The sequence below is a fragment of the Marmota monax genome, unplaced genomic scaffold (assembly GCF_021218885.2).
Source record: "Marmota monax isolate L192 unplaced genomic scaffold, Marmota_monax_Labrador192_F-V1.1 WCK01_AAM20220418_F8-fsc00266, whole genome shotgun sequence".
Classification (NCBI taxonomy): Eukaryota; Metazoa; Chordata; class Mammalia; order Rodentia; family Sciuridae; genus Marmota; species Marmota monax.
Window position 1 is genome coordinate 1,567,453 of NW_026694572.1, and position 7,278 is coordinate 1,574,730.

The following is a 7,278-nucleotide window of genomic DNA, read 5'->3' on the forward strand; positions in this document are numbered from 1 at the left end:
TTTTTCCCTTGGGCCTCAGCTCAGTCTCCTACTGAGCTTGCAGGCTTCTTCTATTTGCCTTTCAACTTAAGTCCTGGCTGAGGTCTGGAAGGAGCAGGAAAAAAAAAACTGGATTTCTGAGCAGAAGCCTCATGCTTAAGGCATTTTAACCTTAAGTCATAATTTTCAGGTTTGGATGTTGAAAATTATGATACAAGTTTAAAATAGAATTCACAAAATTTCATACCTTTATATCTTCCTACACTAGAAAAACTTGCTCACACAAAACTGAAAATAGGATCTTACTTGATAATATAAAAGCTATCATCAGAAGAAATTCCTTTAGGATCATTAAGCTACTTTCTTTGTTCTGAAGTTCCTAATGTAGTATTAAGTTACATTAAATCACCTGAAAAAAAATTCCAAAAGAGAACCCACATACTACCATGTATATCCAAAATTAAGCTTTAAAAATTCCCAAGACTGTTGCTATTCAATGTCATTTCAATAAGCCAGACCAACGTCCCAATCCAACACTTTCCTTTCCTAAATCCTACACAATGAGGGGGACAGATACCATATCATAATTTACTATCCTTACCCAAATTAATGCTCTGGTACACCTAGTGAAATCTTCCCAGCCTACCCAGTTAAAAAATTGATGCAAAAATAAAACTAAATGATTGGGAGTTACTTGCCAATTTGGAAGTAGAGTTATTTAATTTCCATCTTAAGTATTTAAGTTCTCTGGCATGAATTATCTGAAATCATAAACTAAACACTAACCTAAACCCAACTTTTAACTGCAAGATTGTGCAATGCTTCAAAAACCCATTCAGACATCAGATTGTTACAATAAAAAAATCATCTTTTAGACACACATTCAGCCAAGATCATCCCCAAGAAACAATCTATAATAACCATTAAAACAGACCAGATAAGAGAAAAATCTCCTCAGGTTTCTAACTCCCATTATGACTCCTACATCAGTGGCACCATAGATTTCCCCATGAGTGGACCAGATGTTCTCACATAGGGGCAACCAGAAGTGTAAAATCAAGGATCTCAGTGTGGCAACTTTACTGCATTCAGTGTCCCCTATGGAGCAATCCTTACAGTGCAGGGAAGAAATGAGGGAGGTTTCCCAAAGAAAAAGGGGCTTCAGCAGCTGCTGGGAGTCCCTCAGTCCCTCCTTTTACTTACAGGATTACCTCCTTTGATTTGGTCTGATCCCAGTCATGCTGGCATATCTCCTAACTTTCCGGTAGTCAGCTCTCAAAAAGTTAATCCTCTGCTTACAGTTGTGCTAGGCTTCCTCAAGAAAGAGAGTGGAGGCTCCTCTAAAGTCCCCTCTGGGGTGCCAAAATGTGTGACTGAAAATTTCGGTTCCTGTCCTCAAAGCCAATTAATGCCAATTTAATAATGAGGACAGGGTTTTGAGAAAAAGAAAAAGCGAGGTATCAAAGTTCTTAGGTCCCCAGCAGGCATTTCCCTCTGCAGTGGGTGCACTCAAACCAACTACGGGAAGAAAAGAAAACATTGCTGCCCTAATCCCATTTAACAAAGGGGAGTAAAGTTTATCAAAGTTTTTTTTTTTTAAAAACACAGCTAAGAGGGGTATGAAAGTTAAGAACAGAAAAGCTGGCAGTTCTGTTGACTTTTGGTCCCTTACAGGAGAAGCATACTAGGGACATTCTTAGGCTAAAATTTAGCTAAAGTTACCTCCACACAACTAAGGCAGATTGGAACTTGGGACTCTGCATCTGTCCAAAGTAAAACAATGCCATCACACTTAACAGAGACACAGACAAAAAGACACACAAAGACACACAAAGACACAGATTCCCTTTTCAGATTGTCAAAAAAAACCGAAAGAGGGTGCTGGTCTCAAGCCAACTGGGGCCTTCTTTAAGGTCAGTTTTCCTCAGAGAAGAGGATCTAGCTCAGAAAGAAGGACATTTGTATTTAACCCTGTATATAAGGTCAAATCAATGTGTGGATTTTACACATCTATAGATTATTCCTGGATGGAAATAATGTAATGATAATCAATGTAAAATTTCACTTAAATTTTCTGCTCTCTTTTCTTGAGAGAAGAGAGTTTTTACTGGAAATCAAACCTCTAAATAAGCAATGCACAATTAAAATAATATTTGAGGCACAAGAGTAATTTAGATTTTTCTAGTATTCATGTTAAAAATTAAAAGAGGTGAAATTGGTTGCAATGATAATAAGCCAATATATTAAAAATATTATCATTATACATATATTTATGTATTTCAATAGTAATATATCTTACTAATGAAATACATATATTTATATTTTATATATATATATATATATATATATATATATATATATATATATATATATACACACATCCCCAAACTCACTGTATTTAAAGCTTCCAGTATATCTTAGTTCACAACAGCCACATTCCAGATTTGAGAGCTATGGTTCCTCTTACCTCAGGCAGGTACAGTCCTGATTTCTTCATTTTTATGCTAGAGGTAAGGGATAAAGTTTCTTATAAATATTTCTCCTTAGGCCCAAAGACTAGAAGAGACACAGCCATGAGTGAGAGCAGGAACCTTCAACCAGGAAGTATCCAAAAGTAGATCAGTCTTCCCGATTGATGTTGGTAACAGTTCCACTTCCATTGCACATGTAATTCAGGAGAAAAAAAGAAGATGAGATTTCAGATGGGGGATATATAACTTCAGATCTGTCCAGAATCCCTGACTCAATTGTTTAAATACATGAAATGCAAACATCTTATTTGGCAATTTGTCCTTAGAGCTAACAGTCAGGTTATAATATCTATTTCCTCCCATGGTCAAAGTCTCACACCTAATAAGCAGCTGGACACAGGATGAACTTGATCTCATCCCAAAGCCAAAACATCCCCACCAGAATAAAAGACAAATGCAACATTTCTTATTCTCTTCTGACTTGATATGGATAATTATTGAAAAACCAGGAATTCTGATGTATGTATATAGAATATAGTACTATATATTATATATTTTAACAGAAACAGAATCTTTTCATATATCTGAATTACCTTTAGATTCTTATTCCAGGATACAGAAAATCTTAATTCAGTTTACATCAAGGGCAAACACCAGCTAGAATTCATCTCAAACCCCCTTTACAAATTAAAGGATAGACTGATATTTAAAATGTGGTCGGTTTAAAAAAAACAAATAAATGGGCCAATAAATAAATGTGCCAAGCACCTGAACAGACATTTCTCAGAAGTGGATATAAAATCAATCAACAAATATATAAAAAATGCTCATCATCTCTAGCAATCAGAGAAATGCAAATCAAAACTACTCTAATATATCATCTCACTTCAGTCAGGATGGCAGCTATTATGAAGAGAAACAACATAATATAATGGTGAGGGTATGGGGAAAAAGGTATACTCATATATTGCTGGTGGTACTGCAAATTGGTGCATCCAATTTGGAAAGCAGTATGGAGATTTCTTGGAAATCTGAATAGCATTTGACCCAGCTATTCCTCTTCTCGGACTATACCCAAAGGACTTAAAAACAGTATACTACAGGGACACAGCCACATCAATTTATAGCAGCACAATTCACAATAGCTAAACTGTGGAGCCAACCTAAATGTCCTTTAGTGGATGAATGGATAAAAAAATGGGCATTTATACACAATGGAATATTACTCATCATTAAAAAAGAACAAAATCATGGCATTTGCAGTAAATGGATGGCATTGGAGAAGATAATGCTAAGTGAAGTCAGCCAATCCCCAAAAAACAAATGCGGAATGTTTTCTCTGATACAAGAGGAGTGACTCATAGTGGGGTAGGGAGGAAGAGCATGGGAAGATCAGATTAATTCTAGATAGGAAAGAAGGGTGAGAGGAAAAGGGAGGAAGGGAATTAGCAAGGATTGTTGAATGTGATGGTCATCATTACACAAAATACCTGTATGAAGATTTGAATTGAGTGTCAACACACCTTATGTACAAACAGAGATATGAAAAATTGTGGTATAAAGGTGTGTATTAAGAATTGTAATACAGCTGCTCCAAGATGAACCTGAATATCTCCTTTCCAGCCACTGGCTGTCAGAAACTCATTGAAGTGGATGATGAATACAAATTTCATACTTTTTATGAGAAGCATATGGCCACAGAAGTTGCTGTGGATGCTCTAGGTGAAGAAAAGAAGGGTCATGTGGTCTGAATCAGTGGCGGGAACAAGAAACAACATTTCCCCATGAAGCAGGGTATCTTGACCCATGGCCGTGTTTGCTTACTACTGAGTAAGGGGCACTCCTGTTATAGACCCAGGCGAACTGGAGAGAGAAAGTGTAAATCTGTTTAAGGTTGCATTGTGGATGCCAATCTGAGCATTCTCAACTTGGTTATTGTAAAAAAAGGGGAGAAGGATAATCCTGGACTTACTGATACTACTGTACATCGTAGACAGGGACCCAAAAGAGCTAGTAGAATCCGCAAACTTTTCAATCTCTCTAAGGAAGATGATGTTCACCAATATGTTGTCAGAAAACCCTTAAACAAGGAAGGTAAAAAACCCAGGACCAAAGCACGAAAGATTTAACGTCTTTTTACTCAACACAAGCGCTGGTGTATTGCTCTGCAGAAACAGCATACTAAGAAGAATAAGGAAGAGACTGCAGAATATGCCAAACTTTGGGCCAAGAGAATGAAAGAAACCAAAGAATAACGCCAGGAAAGGATTGCCAAGAGACACAGGCTGTCTTCTATGAGAGCTTCTACTTCTAAGTCTGAGTCCAGTCAAAAATAAGAATTTTTATCAGTAACAAATAAGATCAGACCCTCAAAAAAAAAAGAATTGTAATACAAGAAAAAGTACATATATAATGGCAGAAATTTACATGGATATACTTTATATACAGAGATATAAAAAATTGTGCTCTATATGTGTAATAAGGATTGTAATACATTCCACTGTTGTCATGTATTTAAAAAATAATAAAATAAGTTAAAAAATAAAATAAAATGTGGTCAGTTTAATCAGAGTTTGTCAATTATAAGACATGTTGCTCTAGAAAGAGGTAAAAGATCACCTAGTCTTATGTTTTCAAAACACAAATGTACATGGGCTATAGAAGCATGCAGAAAAAATTTCTTTATTAGGAGTTTAGAGTAAAAGAAGGTCAAAGAGGGACTTATGCTTATTGACAATACCATGAATTATCACAGAATTGGAATCTGGATCTCAAACAAGAAAGATTCAAAATTTTGTATTTGGGCATGTGCATGACATGAATGCCCATGATGACAAGGTTATAAGGTTCTGAGTGTCAGATAATTGTTCAACAGTCTCTACAAGTAACTTCAAGGTGTTTTGTCAGCTGTATGGTCATAGTACCTACTGGTATCAATGGTCTCCATGAAGCTACTATACAACTGAGTAATCTAAAAACATCCCTTCAGTAGAAATGAGATAACACAGGATACTAGGTATGAAAAAGTTTCTCAGCAGCATGCACAGAAATGAGAATTGCTTGTGGACATACCTGTATAAAATTGCTTCTAAGCTACCTGAAGTCTTGGTTGATCCTGGTATAAGGGATGTCAGTCAGGAGAAAATATTATTCCACCACATTGTGAGGACAGTACCATGAGGACAAAATATCCAAGGTGAATTCTTTGACTTAAGAGACACAAAAGATTTCACTTCTTTTTTCTGGTACTGGGAATTGAACACAGGGGCACTCAAACACTGAGCCACATTCCCAGCCCTATTTTGTATTTTAGAGACAGGGTCCCACTGAGTTGCTTACTGCCTCACTTTTGCTGAGTCTGGCTTTGAATTTGTGATCCTCCTGTCTCAGCCTCCTGAGATGTAGCAGTTACAGTCATGCACCATAGTGCCCAGATTTTACTTTTTTATGTTAAGGGAAATCTTCAAAAACAACTATGTCAACTCCGCTTCATCATAGGAGCAAATGCTTGGAGGCTACAGGGTGAAAAAAAGGCACAACACAGGATCCAGAATATGAGTGTGACCCACATGTCCAAGAGATTAGAAATTTTTAAAATGCCAATACCAAGAAATTTTGGCTGCAAAAAGAAACTACAGTCAGAGATTCCTGGTGAAAATATAACTTATTCTTATGTGATGTAATCTGATTGTAGTTGTTAAAATGGTAATTGTGCATATTCTTTCTTTCTGAATTTTTTTCCTGGGTGCCTGTCTTTAGAAGGTGACTAATTTATGTTACTAGTTAAATTGTGTTTCATAAACATATTTTGATGTTCTAAATACTCAGTGCCTCAGACTCTAGCTCTATTTGAATTTATGGTTCCTAAAGACATGATTAAGTTTGATCCAGTAAATTGGAATGAAGTCTAATCAATAACCTTTTTCTCCATATAAGAAGTGGTATTAAGGACATACAGAAGCATTGGAAAATGGCAACTATGCATATAACAATATTCCTAGGTCACAAGCATTTCAATGGGATACAATTCCCACCAGAAGTGAGGATTATGGGTTAAAAAGCACAGATCCCTATTTATTCCCTATTTATTTCTAAAAAAGCTTAGAATACCTCCCTCCAGTGACTAATAGGCAGCCTGAATTCTAAAAAAAAGAAAACCAACCCCCCCAAAAACAAAACAAAACAAAACAAAACAAAAAAACCTTGCATCAGATAATTATGACAAATATAAGACCTGCAGCCTAAGCACAGCTATTAGGACAGTTATTATCAAAAAGTGAAAAATAATTAGTACTCCAATCATATAGATATGGAAGAAAGGAACACTTTCATACTATACTAGAATATAAATTTAGTACACCCACTCTTTAAAATAGCATGAAATCTCTTTAAAAACGAATTGTAAAACTACCATATGACACAGTAATAACAATGGTGGGTACATGTTCAAATAAGTTGGAATCAGTATGTAACTAAATTGTGCATTGTCATCTTGATTATCAGTATTCATAGTAGGTAAGATAAACAATTATAGCACCTTTTGGAAGAAGAATACAGCAGGAGATTCATCACAACTAGAGGGCACTCATCCACTTCCCTAACATACTACACCCTAATTTAAGGATAGGTTTTCTTGAGATATTGGGATCCAGCACATGCAGGAGGACATTTGCATTTACTATTGCATATAAGTTTATTGAAGTTTATGAAATATATATGTCTGTATATTATACATGAATGGGGATAATAAAATGACACTTACTGTAAAGTTGTCAGCTCTCTGTCTTGTAAGGAGATTGATTGTGTTTGTACTGTGAAAAAAAAAAAA

The 7,278-nt window shown here is 35.8% G+C and overlaps 1 pseudogene; it reads left to right on the forward strand.

The window, feature by feature from the left end:
• Positions 1 to 4,048: 4,048 nt before the first annotated feature.
• Positions 4,049 to 4,786, forward strand: LOC124076943 (small ribosomal subunit protein eS6-like; annotated as a pseudogene).
• The last annotated feature ends 2,492 nt before the right edge of the window (positions 4,787 to 7,278 follow it).